Here is an 18,142-nt window from a genome sequence, read left to right on the forward strand (position 1 = left end):
ATTGATAAAAAAAAAAAATTATTTTTATCTCTAAGTTCTAGTTCATCTAGCAAAATGTCGATATTGTTAGACTAGGTACTATGTTTTGAGTTCGAACTTGAGATTATGTAGTTGTGTGCGAATTTCTTTACCATTTCATCTACGGATAAAAAAATAATTATTTCTTTATGAATTATTTAATTACTTAAAATGATTTTGAAGATTCCTTCACATAGTTATATAAATCATATTTAACTTTTATTCTCATATTTTTCAAATTAAATATGGTATTTGAACTATTTGTATACTTTCTACCTTCGCATATATAGAAACTCGTCACAAGATTCAGAGCATGTTTGATTTTTCATATGTCAACCTAAACATAATTTTTAAATGGCAAATGTCTTTTTGACTTTTTGTTTAGATTACATTCAAATTATATATGCTGGCAAACTTATTTTGACTTAAAAGTACATGTTACAATTTATCCTCTAATATATACATGTTCAGATTATGCATGATTTGTAAAATATATATCATTTTAGTAAATACACATTTTAAAGTAAATTTGGTTAAATAATCCAAACAAATTTCATTTTATAAATCAACGTTCGTAGAAAAATGTATCCAAACATAAATTACATTAAAGAAAAATTATTTTTAAGCAAAAACACATTTATAAAATGACATTTTTTTTCAAAGATACATTTGCAAACAATAATTAAAATGTATACTTAAGCATACCATTTATGCAGACACACAAACAAGAAAAAATAGAAAAAGAAATAATTAAATAATATATATTTTTAAAATAATTAAATATTGTGTATTTTTTGTATGTGTACCAAAATAATTAGTTTAAGATTGTGAGTGCTAAACATTTCTCTCACATAAATTACAATAACATAATGAAGAATCATCTATTACGTGTCTCATTTATGGCATTTTTTTGTTGTTGAAATCATTTATAATATTTATTGGTTGCATACAATTTGTCGATGATGGGGATAATTCAACTTTGTAAACTCAAGTGTACATGGTATGTTGATTTATAGTTTTGAAATTTATTTATGGCCTAGGAGTCTCATTAAAAATCTAGATGTTTGTATTAAAAAATTTGTTTCAACAAGTAACATTGATGGCCACTTGCTCTCCCTTTGTAGAAGCAAGACTAACTATTGACCACAAAATAAACGACAACCAACTCTAAAAGGTGAGTTGAATTTTGTTCAATAGTTTAAAGAAATGTTTGAGTCACACATCGATAAATCAAAGTGTTAAATGTGATGGACCCGATTATTAAGGTAATGGATATTCATATTGAATCGATGAGATCGAAATTAAACAACACAAATTATATGGAACCTTATACAAAAAAAAAACAAAAAAATTGATTGAAACTTCTTTGATTTTTTTTTTATCCTTCAATCAAATTTACAAAGATATCAAATAAAAGTCTCAATGAATCACACTAAAATGAAACACTAAGATATCACACTTTTTCAATTTGAATCAAAGTCTAAGGTATTGAATTCAAAGTTAAAAATAAAAATTCTTTCAACACAGGAAATCAAGACAAGATTATAAATCAGAAAATTCTAATAACAATCTTTCTATCATTTATGCACTGAAATAGAAAATGTCATCAAACTCCAATTATACTCAAAATCAAAGAACAATGTAAAATTGCAAAAAGTAAAGAGTAAGTGAAAAAGAGAATCATGCAACGATTTATACAAGTTTATCTACTTTGTCCTCGCGTGTAGGATATATCATGTTTCTTTTCAATTGAATGAGAGAGATTCCTTTATTATTTATTGTGAGCGCTTACAAGATCTTTTAGCGAATGTCACAAAAAACCTTACACAAAAACCCTTCTTCCTAAGTGTCACTACTATAATTAAAGTATTTTTTATATAAAGACAAATGTAAGGGGTCAAGGTGGGCTCCAACCCCCAAACACACACGGGAAATTATGATATATCTATATATGTACTATTTTTTTTTTACTAAAAATAGGATTAATTCATTCAAATTAATAGAAATTACATCGATATAAAATATAATTCAAAGTCACTAAAACTGAAATTGATGACTATGTGAACAAACTCATAAGATATATGTTGATAATATTAAACGATAAAATACCTACAAATGTGACAAAATTTACAAATATGGTAAATGTGAAGTGTCCCAAATACTCATTTATCTGAAGTTGTAATGTTGAAAACGTCAAATTCATTGATTGAATCTACACTAGATCAAAATTGATATGTCAATCTAAATCAAATGAATTTTGTAATAAGAGAAAAAATAACAACAATGTTGCACCAAAGCAACGAATAAAAATAATATTGCACGAAGATGATGAAATCACAAAAAATCCACGAAAGAAAAATTAAATATATGTGAAAATTATTTATTTAGATAAAAGAGAAGTAACAAAAAAAACTTAAAGGGACTGATTTGGGATCTAAAATTGACTAAATCATCCGTTTTGGGTAAAGAAAAGAAGAAAGGAACAAAAGGAAGGTTAATGAAAGGGAGACGACAACTAGGTTAATCTATATATATACTATAAAAAAAAAAAAAGATTTATTATATAATTTTAATCTTACATGTGACATCCCCTCAATGATTTGAGTGTCTAGTTCATTTGCCAATAAATACAATTCAGACTTAAATACATTTTTAGTTTCTCTATGTTATTAAAAATAAATTTTTAGCCCCCCTTACTTTTAAAACCAATTTTTTTGTCTCATATTAACTAATTCTTGAGATTTTTTTGGTCCCCCGCCATTTTTATATTATGTGACACTCTCATTAATGATGTGACACTTAGGTGGCATTTATGTTTTGTGTAAAATAATATTCAACTCATTATTATTGTAATTAATTTTATTATTTATTTTATTTATATTAAATATAAAATAAATAAAATTTTGAATATTTTATCTAAATATTTTAAATTATTATTAGATAAAATAAATAATTTAAATATTTTTTATATTTTAGTTTTAATTTTATTGGTGACAAGTAGGGGTGGGAATAGGCCAGGCCAGGCCAGGCTTTGAAAGGCCTGAGCCTGGCCTACGATGAATTTTTGAGGCCTAAGCCTGGCCTACGGCCTATGATAGGCTTTTTCTTCGGCCTGAGCCTGACCTGTAAGCCTATTTAAAAGCCTTATTAACATTAAAAATAATTTTTCTAACAAAATAATTTAAAAAAAATATGAAACAAACACCCTTTAAACCCTAAAAAATGATTTTTGGTTTAAAAGAATAAATTTTTTATTAAAACAAACGCACCCATTATTATCTCTCAAACAAATGGTCCCAAACAAACTCAGATTATTACCTCTCAAACAAAACCTCTCGTGCAACATCATATTTAGTAATAATATATATATATATATATAATACTAATGTGTATATGTATATATATATTAAATAAAAAAATGATTTTTCTAACAAAATAATTTTTTTAAAATATGAAACAAATACCTTTTAAACCCTAAAAAATAGTTTTTGGTTTAAAAGAATAAATTTTTTATTGAAACAAAGGCACCTATTATTATCTCTCAAACAACTCAGAATATCACCTCTAAGCAAATCCTCTCAAACAACTCGGAATATTACCTTTCAAACAAACTCATATTCAGTAATAATAAACAATTAGAGTTTCTAAATTTATATACTAATAATATATATAAAGATAACAAATAAATAGTATTGGTTTTTATAAAATATAAAGTAACAAATAAATAATATCGGTTTTTATAAAAAAATATGTTGTTTTCATACATGTTTGTTGGAGTGAGTGCAATGGAAATTAGAAGAAGAAAAAATAGAGAAGAAATACATATAAAATATATATAGGCCGGCTTGTCAGGCCTAATAGGCTTTTTTACAAGCCTGAGCCTGACCTATTTACATAAATAGGCTTTAAAAACAGCCTGAGCCTGACCTTTTTATTAAACAGGCCAGGCCATAGGCCCCTGTCGGACGGCCTAGCCTATTCCCATCCCTAGTGACAAGTACATAGTAAACCTTGAAACCAAATAGTGTACCTGCCGGAAGTGGATGATCAATGGCATCCCTTGTCCATCCCTTGTCCACATGCACTTACTTGCATGAAAAAAATGCAATTGAACCTAGATGATTGTTAGAAACAAGTTGGTTTGAAGAACAAAGACCCTTAATTCTTATTTTGATGAAAACAAGAATATATGTTAGAACACTTTATGTTTTAATGTATTTTATTAAGTGTGCAGATTCTCTAACACAAGCTCTGATATTGATCATCTGAGTATAAGATGTTTTTCACTCATCTGGTATATAACCAAGACTCTGATCAATGTGTCTTAATGCATATTCTAATTCATTTGCATCTGTTAAATATATTTAAAGATGATTTTGATCCTCTGATCAACACTTTATGAAAAGTCAATCCTTTGAGACAAGACTAAAGAAGAAGTCAACACTTCAATATTAACTGTCTCTCAGTTGACTCAAGTCAAATCTTCTGTTATCCTCTGGTGGAAGCTATACTCTGATTTAAGCATCCACGACATCGTGATCATTTGATGTTCTTGACTTAATGATCAAGGTACACTAAATCATCATAAAGGTAAGAAACGATACATAGTAAAGGTGAATATTTGAAACATTTGGCTAATTGTACGGTCCTTACATTTTGTACAAGAATCGCACAACAATTCCTGTAACCGTCAGAAACCCTAATAACATCAAATTTCTCTATATAAAGAAGTGCAAGCAACAACTCAAATATATAGAAAATGAGTGAAAACTCTTTGTAACAATTCCTTGCATACAAAAAATGAGTAGTTACATTATAATATTCTCTTATAAGATCACCCATAAACACTTAAACCATTGATATTTTTAAAATGGCCCAATAGTGGTTGTATCCTCAAAATCTTGATTGAACAAAGCTAGAAGTTTGCGAAGAATAAAATAATATTGTTAGGAGATTAGTAGATCTTCTAGTGCTTGTGAATATCAATTTTAGTGGATTAAATCTTTCACGGTGGATGGATTAGACATAACTATTTGGTGGGTGGTTAATTAGGATAAATCGGTTTTGTAATCTCTCTTTCTTATCTCTTTACTCTTGTTTTATGTTTCTAATCAAAACTTATTTCCACATAAAAGTTTCAAAATAAAAATATAATTCAAACCCTCATTTCTGGTATTTTTTTACCTTCAAGGACTACATTCCAATATACTACAAAAAAGAAGTATAAACACCTATTATGACCCATAATTTACCTAGTTAGTGGTCACAACCAGTGGCAACTAACTCTAAACCTGAACATACACCTCCAACGAAAACATTGTCAGGAAAGCAAAAAAGAGCAAGGAATAGAGAGTTTGGAGAGACAATAGGCGTTGGAGGAAAGTGTATTAGGAAGGGAATGCATGGTAAGTGCATATGGTGTGGATAAGAAGGACATAACAGGAAGACATGATATTCAAACAACACAAAAACACCTATTCTAAGGAAAAATTTCCATTCAAAAGGCCAAATAAAAATGCAACCAATGCAAGTCAAGTCCAGACCCAAAATGCAATGCAACTAGTGCAGACAAATAATGAAAATACAATTAGTGTAAGCCAGATCTATACCCAAATTGTGAATGAGGGTTAGAGTGGAAGTTATCAGAATAATGGAAGTCAACATAAGAGAGGTAGTCAACAGAAGAAAGGTGGTCAACAACAAAGACAGAGTTGGCTGCAATGATTTAGTGAACAAGAATATTATGCTATTTTGTTTGTAATGAACTTGTTTAGTTTTTTACTTGTTATGTTTTGAGTATGTTGAAGTAGAAGAATATGTGGCTTTGTTTTGAAGTGGAACCTGAATATCGTTTTAAGTATGCTGAAGTATTTTGAAGTTGTAATGACACTTTATGTGGAAGTTGCAATTTGACAATTATTTAAAGTTTTAATGACTGGATAATGTCAAGTCTCTATTGAAATTGTAATGACAATTATGTTGAATTTGTAATGACAAGTTTATGTTCAAGTTGAAATTCGTCCTTTATCTTTTTAGTGAAATTCAATTTAGTCATTTATCTAAATTCAATTCAATTTTGTCCTCTATTTTTAACACAATCTATATATAAGTTTTGAATACATAACTTGTCATAAACACATAAATTAAACACAAAATATGTAATTTATTATTCCAACCAACATAATAGTGCATATTTTATTGCAACCAACATAACAATTTGTATACTACATCTACCATGTTATTACAATATCTTATTACTTCAAATACATCTTAGTGTCTTAGTGCTTGCTCCTATAACTATATAATACACGATAAATATCATTACTAGGCAGTAACAAAAACTTACCACAAAATTTCAACAAACCCAAAAGTTTCTCCTATAATTATTTTGTGTTAGGGTTGTTCATATAAAAACATATATTTCACAAAAGCAACTAGGTTGCTTAAACCCATTGGAATTGGAAGAAGACCCACTTTTGTTTTGTAAAGAAAATGAAGGATTTCTCACACCTTTACCCCTATAATTCATATTTTCGAATGAACATTGCATGATCATCAGCTCAACAATAAAATTTGTGATTCGAATTTGAAGAAATTTCTATAATTTCAATTTGGGGGATAAATAAAACCATATATTTCTTTGATTTGGGGATTTCAACTTTCATCCTAAAACTCCATTTCATAAATGAGTGACGGTGATATCTACATGGCAACCACATCTACCTACACTTACGTCAGCTCAACTTTTGTCGAGCTCAAATCAAGTTTTGTGAACAGAAGGACCAATGTAGATCAATTAAAAAAATGATAAAGTATGAAATTGAATTTAAAAAAAAATAAAGAACGAAATATAAAAAATGACAAAAAGATAAAGGATGAAAAATATAATTAAACCTATAATTTATCATAAATAAGTTTATAAAAAAATGTATTAAAAAATATAGATGATTTCAGGGATGTTGTTAAAGAGTTTTGTGCATTTTGGAATGGATGCGAGAGCTATAACCGTTGCTATGTTATATCAAATATGTATGAGCTGCATTGAGTGTGCATGTGCATGTATGATATCTTGACTTTTGACCATTAATTAAAAAAATTATTAATTAGAAATTGTACGAGTTGGATTGAATTTGTCCAACAACAGAGGTGTAATTCATCTGTATTTAGTACCATAAATTTAGGGGTGTCTATGTGCACTGTGCACATGTATCTCAACATCTTTTGTACAATAATAAATTTATTTTAGGAGAGACATAAATAAAGTAACTATCATCTTTACACTGTACATCAATTCATAAGTGTTTATATTGTTAGGTGTGACATCTTATTTCGAGTTCAAATTTGAAATTTTACAGTGAGTCAATTATGATAAAATTTATAATCTCTTCTAAGATAAAATTGAAATAGAAATAACTACTTTTATGAATCACAATTTTGTATTTATACATTCTTTCTTTCATTTTTAAAAATTAATAATAAAATTATTATATTATCTAAGTAGTTCTTCATAGAAATTTATTCTATAAGAATAAAATTAATAATTGAAAAATAAAATTCACATTATAACTCTAATTTTAAATATGATTTTGTGTTTGTTTATATTTGAGAGGAAAGAAAATATAAATATATACAATGTGTGTGAAAGTGACGGGATGCATTTAACTTTAATAAGGTCATTGCTGTATAACTATATGCTGGCATATTCTTTCCCTTAATAAGAAACTAAACCTTCATTTGGTTATAAGATTCATATTAGATTTCTAACAATAATATCAATTTTAATTTCAATTCCAATTTAAATATTTTTCTTTTCTAAACACATGATTTACAAGTCTTCAGTCGATGTTTTGACCATATGCACACGCACCCACCCAAACTTGTCCAAATTCTTACCTTCTAGATATTGTCGCAATACAGGAATCAAATTTATCGATTTATCTATAATTAAAGTGAAGAAAAAGAACAAAAATTTAATCTAACTCATATATATAGATAAGAATTATTTGATTTTAGAAGTAACTCTTTTACTAGTTACTCTATTTATAACTTAATATAAGTAATAAATTTTATTAATTCAACTGTTAAATTCAATTTTTTTATTGAATTGATCAATTTCAAAAAAATATATAAAATTTTAAAACTATTTAATATTTTATTAAATAGTTTAAACTTAATACATAATAAATTTTTAAATAATATAAGTAAATATCTATAACTAGATTATATAACTAAAAATTTTAGATTTTTGTAAAATCTTATATTCTTAATAATTAATATATTTTGTCAATAATTATTAATTAAATTAATATAATTTATAATTTATATTGAGTTATATAGATTTACTCTTGAAATCAATATATGCTTATCTACTATTTATATGTGTGTCTGTGTGTGTGTGTAAAAGTTAAATACAAATACTTTGTAGTGGAGTCTTGTGACAAAGTTGAGATCTGTTATATAGGTCGCAATTTCGTTTATCAATAATTAATTTTCAAAGTGCATCATAGACCCATCAATTATTTTCCTATAGGTTGGGATTATTATTTTGTTTTATGAATTTAATTTTTATATATTATCAATATAAAAAAGTTTACATATTAATAATAATATTTTATTATTGTGATAAACAATAATAATAATCTACAAATTAAAGTATTTGATTTAAATTATTTTATTTATTAAAAGATCACATACCTAGATTTATTATCTTCTTTTAATTCGAACCATATATATATATATATATATATATTAATCAATTCGTTATTTTATAGAGAGTATTCAATTTTGACTTCATATGAAAATTATAATTTTTATTACATACAAGACAATCACTAAAGTTTACAATTTTTAGGTTATTATTCATCTTTTTTCTATAACGTTTTAATTATTTATTATCTCATTTTATATATTTCTCTCTAGGAATGAATAACTAATAATATTATTAACAAATTATCGATTAATCTTGCATTGAATTTTAAAAAGACAATCAAATAAGAACAATTTTTTTACTAATGTAACAAATAAAAAGAATAGAAAGAACATATAGAACCAAAAAGATTTCCAAAAGTTCTCTTAATTTTTTTTCCGTATAAAATGATTAACGTCTTGTCAATGTCTCAAATTCTTTTGAACAATTCAAATGTTAGACATACTAGTCTAACATGCATACACAATTTATGTAACTTGTATTGCTTCGTTTTTTACTTATTGAGTATTGTTCTTTCTTTGACAATACCTTAATTTATTATTATCAACGTAACCATCTTCAACTATATTCCATAATTCATAAACGAAAAAATCTTAAATATTGTCTTTTCAGTAATTAAAATTATCTTCATCAATTAAAGGAGACATATTGATGTTCCCACTAGGACATATATTATCAAACTTAAAATATTTTTCTCATTAGATTTTTTCTCTTACACGGTTAAGTGCTCGATCAACAAACTTGACTTTAATACCAATTGAAGATAATGAAAAATATGTAGTGAAAACACAAGAAATGAAGTTTTAATTCATTTGTGCTTTAAAAACTTTTTTTGTTAAGTTTAAAACTTCTTTTATAAACAAAATATTCGTTAAAATGATTTTAGAAAGTAAATCGTCAGAAGAACAAAACTATTGTTAAAGAAAAAAAGATAGGCACAAGAATTTATCTTGATTTGTCACCCAACTGGTAACAACAATATTGTTCAAAAATATGTTTATCAATATTAAATATATCATTTTAAATATATGAACTAGTAATCTAGCGGGTTACTTATAAACATCAAATGAGTTATATGGAAGAGGGTTTAATCCCTAACACTAACATAAAAATAAAATAAAAATAGTGAATGAGAATTGTTATTTTTTGTGTCCGTAGATAAAATAGTAAAAAAATTTACGTATAACTGTAAAGTCTTAAATTTGAACTTAAAATATATTATTTAATTTTTCAATATCAACATTTATTAGTTAATCAATTAAATCATACGAATAATAAAAATAGTTGAATTTATGATTTCTTTTGTGACTTCAATCCATGCATCTCTCTCCAAACCATTATAAGCACCTAATCCCTACTTTACCTGACAAAGTAAAATCACTATTAAAAGAAGGGGTGATTATGAGAAGATTCTTCAGATTGTGAACCAAAAAGCAAAAAGAAAGAACTTTCCAACTAAAAGAAAATAACTCCAAGGTGAGGAATGCTTTGAAAATTTAAAAGGAAATTGGTCTTGTAAAATGTACATGGATTTATAATTATATGTTAAAAAAAGTTCATTTGACTTAGGGAAGAAAGAAAAGTTAGTGGGACTTGAGAAGATTCTTGCATTATATATTTTTGGCCTTATGCATGGTGCAAGAGTCACACAAAAGATTATTGTATTTCATAACCAACCATCATCACAATTAATTGAACAAATATACATGACTCTCAAACAATGTTAAGTATTCATAACTCCATTTTTACAATAATATTCATTTGAATAATATAATTTCTAAGTTTGGTTTCGTTTTCATTTCAAAATTAAATATAGTTTTGGTCATTTTTATTGAAATTAAATTTTCATCTCTTCATTTATAAATCTAAGATTTTAGTCCCATTACTATATAAATTTTGGATTTTTCACTTAATTCAAATTTAATCTTGTTTTTTTTATGACATGTCATATTTATTAATGATGTGAAATTATATATATTATATTATATAACAATGATAATATAACATTTCTAATTTAGATTGTAAATATTGAATTTTAAAATAATACAATTAGATTTTATCAATGAAATTTAAAAAACAAAATTGTAACAGGGTTTTTAGTATAAATCAATATCATTTATTAAATGGCACCTCAAACTAGATTGTAAGAAAAAGATACTGAAATTTGTGAAATATTGGAAATAAAATCCCATATTTAAAAATAATGGAAGTTGATTTGTTTCACTTAAAATAGGTAGATCAGAAAAGTATTTAAATATATTCAAATAAAGATTTGTTTTGGTAAAAAAAAATGTTAAAATAAAGGTTTAAATTAATAAATCAGAAAAAGTATAATAAACCAGTACAAAATTATTTGTTCGGCCCAACAAGCATTCAATTAGCACATAGCTATTTTGCGATATGTTCCAGCACATGTGTGTATGGGGCCCACACAAGAAAAATATACCTGACTGCTTGTACTTTTTTTATTGCAATGGCTGTACCAAAGTGTGGGACCAGCTTATTATACAATTAAATGTATGACCACTTCTTTTTTTATAACAAAATAATAAAATAAAAGTGTAAATGCATCATATGGTGGGGATGGAATTTCAACTATCTTGATATTTTCACAATCATCCATCATTTGTATCATTTGCATAATGATCTATCATTTGTATAATCTTAATAAATATTATTAAATAAAAATATAGATACTTAAGAGAATTATGTCAAAATCCAAAGGTATAATTTAAAGGACAGACATTACCTGTAAAAATAAAAAAGTTTATTAGTAAAATTCTAAGGGGATAAAATTTGGTTAAAAAATAAATATTTGAAACTAAAATAACAAATAATGAAAAAGTTGAAGTCTAAAACCATTAAATAAACAATACAAATTCTTTTTTTAACAAAAAAAAAAGAGACTATTTTAGTTATGGTCAAAATCATCAAAGATGAAAGTTGAAATAAGATTCCACTACATCAAACTATTCATCTGAAAATTATGATTAGTCAATTTATCCGTACAACTATTATATTCCTTATAGATATGAGAGAAAATTATGATCATCTATTAAAATTGAGTAAATTTATATTTTTGCTCCGGTCTCTGTTATGTCATGTTTTGCGTGACTTAGGTAGGGTTTTTGTGGTTCGATTTTTTTTTATCCATATTATTGAGTTCATTTTATATAAAAAAAATACAGTTTGGAAAAAGATAATATTTATTAAAAGAAATTAATTTGTTTTTATAAATAATATGTTTTAAAAAAACAATCCAAAATATTTAGATTTAAAAAAAATAATTATTTTTGAGTTTTCTAGGAATTTTGTCCCTAAAATAAAAGGTTAAAAAATGTAAAAAAAGAAAATTGGATTGTCGACCAATTTTACATTTTTGGGCCTTCTATGTTTTACAGTGAGTCAATTTCTAAGTTCATATTTTTAGAACTTTTATCTTGAACATATATGACATTTAAAATATTCATATTTAATTCATCCTAAGTTAAAAAATTTTAAATTTGTGTAGATGAACTTTTAATAATGTTCTAAACATACTTGTAAAAAATTATTAAAAAATTTAAAAATTAAAGAATATTTAATTTCAACATGGATTAAAATAGCTTGAAAAATAATTTTATAGGACTAAAAAATGAGTTTTTCTTATAGGACTAAAATAAAAATTTCAAAATTTTATAAAAGCTAAAAAACTTATTTAACTCTTTAATTTATATGCTTATCTACCAATTTCCCTACTCAACTCTTTTTCCTTTAACAAAAATCAACATTAAAGTACAAATACATCACATAGTGAACATTGTAATTCCAACTATGTTGGTTCCTCACACCTTCTACCTATCATTTGCATCAATCCATTAAATATTATTAAACAAATAAAGATAAAGATATTTGAAAGGATAATGTCAAAATTACAATGTAAAAACTTTATCAGTAAAATTCCAAGGGTAAAACCCGGTGACAAAAAAATTGTCCAAAACAAAATTACTAATAACGAAAAAGCTAAAGTTTAATACCACTAAGTAAATAATACCAAAAAGTATATATATAAAAGAAAAAAGAAAATAAAGACCATTGATTTGAAAACCATGATTTGGCAAATTGTATCTACACAACTATTGTCTTCCCTCAAAGGTATGAGAGAAAATTATGGCCCCCTCTTGAGATTGAGTGAGTTTATTTTTTACCCTGATCTCCATTATGTCATTTGTTTTGCCAAAATTTGGTATGGACTTTGTGATTCCATTTTTTTGTTACTCAATTATTTTGAATTCATTTTACTTATAAAAATAAAGTCGGGAAAAAAAAGATATTTATTTATTAAAAAGATAATCTTTAAAAACAATTTATAAATAATATATTTTAAAAAAAATTCAAATATTATTTTTGGAAAAAAAGTTTTTCCAATTTTTTTTTCTTATGAGAAACTTTTTCCCAAAAAAATATAAAAGAATAAAAAATTGCTGAAATTTTTGTTGGGTTGTCGACCAATTTTAGATTTTAGGGCCTTCTACGTTTGGGCCTAATATAAATGTGGCTCTCTTTTAGGAGAATTGGCTTTTGTACCCCCCGTTTAAACTTATACCCCCCAATTTGTTAAAAATCCAATTTTATCCTTAAAAATTTCATTCACGTGAGCAGTTAAAAAAAATTACTCTAAAATCTGACCTTGTTGAAATTTCCGGTAAGTCTCATTTTGCAACAAAATTTCCGGTAGTATTAATTGTTACCGGAAATTTGGTCAATGAAATTTCCGGTAGTTGTAATTTCAATACCGGAAATTTCAAATTTCCGGAAGCTACCGGAAATTTCAAAAATTTTGAAAAATCCGGTAGTCATTTTTTATTCACCGGAAATTTGGTTTTTTGAAATTTTCGGTAGTTAATCCGGAAATTTCAAAAATTCGGTACTTAATTTTTTTTTTTTGAATATGTTTTTAATTTGTTTGTTATTTTATTTGAATTGTTTTTTTGAACTAGGGATGGAAAACACACGACCAGTATTTATAGATTTAACTGAAGCATTTACAACTGATCAAATTTTTGAGTCACGAGAAGCTGTCATATCATGGGCAAGAGAGATAGGTCGACAAAATCGAGTAGCAGTTATCATTACTCGATCAGACTTAGAGACTGGAAAGAGAGGAAGAAAGTCAAAATTAATTCTTGGTTGTGATAGAGGTGGACAATATAAGTCAAATAAAAATGACACAGGTACTTCAACTAAAAAGTGTGGATGTCCGTTTAAACTTAAATCGAGACCACTGAAAAATGATGAAGGATGGATTATTAGTTTAATCTGTGGACTTCACAACCATGAGTTAGTAGCTACTTTTGAGAATAATGCATTTATGGGACGCTTAACAGAAGAAGATAAGAAACATGTTGACGAGTTGACAAAGTATCACGTTGCACCGAGACATATCTTGTCATCTTTGAGAGATCGAGATACGGAGAATGTGACTAGTATCTATCAAATTTACAAGCGACGAAGTACATACAGGAAGAATTTGATGGGACCTAGAACTGATATGCAACATTTGTTGAAGTTACTTGAAGCTGAGAAATATACTTGTTGGAGTAGGACTCATGAGGACTCCAACGTTGTGAGGGATATGTTTTGGACGCACACAGATTCCATAACTTTGCTTAACATGTTCCCTCTTGTATTGATCATGGATAGCACCTACAAAACCAACAAGTATAGGTTACCGTTGTTTGAAATTGTTGGTGTAACTTCAACTTGGTTGACATTTAATGTTGCATTTGCTTATATGGATTCTGAACGTCAAGACAACTTTTGGTGGGCATTGGAGAAGTTAAAAGAGTTGTTTTTTTCAAACACGCCATTTCCTCAGGTGATTGTGACTGACAGAGAACTGGCTTTAATGAATGCAATTAAAGTTGTATTTCCATCTTCAACAAATTTACTTTGTCAACTTCATATTAACAAAAATGTTGGAGCCAAATGCAAACAGTATATATTAAAGAAAGACATGCAAGAACCCATTCTTGAGTTGTGGAGGAAAATTGTTTATTGTTCTGAAGAGAAGGAGTACGAGGAACTTTTGCAAGTATTTGAGCAAGCATGTGTCGATAATATTATTTTCTTTGACTACGTCAGAGACACATGGTTGAATCCTCATAAGGAAAGATTTGTTGAAGCATGGACCAATCGAGTATTGCATCTAGGAAATACTACGACTAATAGGTATGTCATTAAAATTTCACATTTTGTATGATATATGATATATGATTTATGCATGATATATGATCATTACTTCACATTTTGTATTTTTTTTGTTTAAATATTAGGGTTGAGTCTGCTCATTGGTCATTGAAGAGATTTTTGGAACACAGTAAAGGAGATTTTTGTAAGGCATGGAATGGTATGAATGACATGTTGAAGTTTCAAATTATTAAGATCAAAGGTTCATTTGAGATAAGTAAAGGTCGCAAAGAGCATATACACAACAATCCATTCTTTGAGAAATTGACTTGGGTGGTATCCAAGAAAGCCTTAGGTGATATTGTTGAAGAATACAAGAGAGTCAGTTATGTCGGTAACGACAAAGATGTGTGTTGTTGTATACTTAGAAAGACTCATGGATTACCTTGTGCATGTGAGTTAGCAGGATACAAGATGAAAGGTGTTCCAATCCCATTAGATGCTGTTCATATACATTGGAGGAAATTAACCTTGAATAGTGATCAAGAGAATGACCAGTTGACAAATGATTCAGAGTTGGACATTACATCGGAGATGGATATAATTTGGAAAAAATGGAAAATACTTAATATTGCTGGAAGAAGGGCTTTAAAGAGCAAGTTGCGTGAAATAGCATATCCGGAGACAACATCAATGTGTGCACCAGTGGATAAAATCAAAACAAAAGGTGGTGTTAAGAAAAAAGGCAATAAGCCGAAGGGATATGACGTATATCGCGACCCATCATACTTTGAGCATGTTGATACTCAAGTCTCCCAGCAGGTATCCAAACAAGTCTCCCATCAAGCATCCAAACAAGTCTCCCACCAGGTTAAAAAATATTTCCACGAGTTTCCTTCTTTAATTCATCCATATATTGAAGACATAGTTAATGTTAAAGCAGATGGAAACTGTGGATATCGTGCTATTGCTGCTTTACTTGGTTATGGTGAAGAATACTGGAGCATTATACGTCGGCAATTGTATACAGAGATTAAGTCCAAACCTGATTTATATGCTGCATTATTCAAGGAACGTTTGCAAGAAGTGACAGAGTCTTTACTTGTAACTGAGTTGGAAAACCAAGCTAACGAGAAGTGGATAACCATTCCTGATATGGGTTACGTGATAGCAACAAAATATAATCTCGTTCTTGTTACATTAGCAAAAACTTTTTGTTTGACTTTTTTCCCATTGAGGGGTGCACATAATGGAGATTTGTCACGTGATCATGTTATCAGCATTGGTTTTGTTAACGAAAATCATTGGGTTCAAGTTAAATTGAAATCTGCATGTCCGTTACCTCCACTTGCATGGCATTGGAAGAAGCATCGTAGCGATGAGTCTACATCATGGGCTATCGCTTATGCAGGACGTCTACAACATTGAGGTTCTTTAGATTTAGAAAATAATTCAGATTATATGTCTTTGGCAGATGATTGATACTTTTGAGTTGTATGTTGTTTTAAATGATATGATTGACACTTTAAATGTTGTTTTAAATTTAGATGATTTCCACTTTTAATTTGTATGTTGCTTTAAATGATAAGATTGCCACTTTAAATGTTGTTTGGAATTTAGTCGCTAATAATAACTCTAAATAATAAATAGGTCGCTAATAATAACTCGGAATAATAAATAAATCGTGTCACAGCGTTCTGATCGTAATCTGGTGCCCAGATAATATCCGAATCCCTCAAAGCATCCAACTTTGCCCTATAATATGCAACATTCCCAGATGTTTGTTTTGCCGTCCAACGAAACATCCGTGGCATCGAGGAAATATGCTCATCCATATCCCGTTTACAAATATGAGGGAAATGTTCATAAATCCAAGTCTGTAAATAATTGAAATGTAGTAAAATTATTAAGGTGATGAAATAATTAAAAAAATAATGATAAGTATAATAAATATAATAAATATAATAGTACCTGAAATAAAGACAAATATCCTCCAATCTGTTTGGTTGCAGGCAATGTACTGTCTCTAAGATAGTCATATAGCACAACAAGTGCAGCCGGTCCCCATGCCCATTTACCACAACTATCAAGATCTTGAAACAGAAAGAGATATTTTGCAGATACAAGTGTAAAACTTTTATCCGCAAGAATGGTACATCCTACCAAATGAAGTAGATATGCCCTAGCTACACAATCATATCTTCGTTCATGAAGTTTCTTAAAAAATACCTCTTTCAACCACTCAAAACTATACGAGGCCCCTCTATTGGTCCTAGCCTCAGTGACAACTTCATCATATGTAACCCCCAACAACTCAACAGCAGCATCAGTTGCCAAATCTTCATTGACATTTGCGGGAGGTGTGAAAAACTCTCCAGTACACGGGATGCTCAAAAGACCCCTGACGTCGTCAAGAGTAATAGTCATTTCCCCGAATGGCAGGTGAAATGAACTAGTCTCTGCGTGGCATCTCTCAGCAAAAGCAGATATCATATTACCGTCAATCATATGCAAACTACATCTTCTCAGAGGACGTAATCCAGATATATTAATCCAATGATCTATTTGAGCAGGTAAATGATATCTAATATCAATGAATTTGTCTTGCTTTTTGCCATTGGAAACAACTTTCAAGGCACGTCTTTCCTGTTTAATTAAAAATAACACAATTAAAAATATATTATAATCTTATACTACAAATAAATTATAATGTGTAATAAAATAACTTATACTACAAATATATTATAATATGTAATAAAATAAATTATTTACTAACCTGTCCATTCCACACATTAATTGCAATATGATGCTCATAATCTGTAAGGACAGAAAGATCATAAGGACCTCCAGGAAACATGGGTTCATCAGGCTGGTGCTGCTGACCATGTTCATCATCAAACTGTTGCTGCTGCTGGTCATATTCATCATAAAACACATGATCGTGCTGGGGCTGCTCATCCTGTTCTGCATCAAACATAAGATTTTGCTGGGGCTGCTCATCTTGGGGCTGCTCGTCCTAGGGCCTGCCTTTCCTCATTTCTCTTTCTCCTTTTTTCAACAGCAGCTCTCCTATTTGATTATGTAGGAGGCCGAACTCGCGAATAATCACCACCGTCAGATTTTCCTCCTCTGGTCCTCACTAACAAAATTCAATAAACAAAAATAAAAAATAAAAAAAATTACACAGTGTACCGGAAATTTCAAGAGGATTGAAATTTCCGGTTTGCCTCCCGGAAATTTCGTTTTTGA

Source organism: Cicer arietinum, chromosome 8, assembly GCF_000331145.2.
Source record: "Cicer arietinum cultivar CDC Frontier isolate Library 1 chromosome 8, Cicar.CDCFrontier_v2.0, whole genome shotgun sequence".
NCBI classification, from domain to species: domain Eukaryota; kingdom Viridiplantae; phylum Streptophyta; class Magnoliopsida; order Fabales; family Fabaceae; genus Cicer; species Cicer arietinum.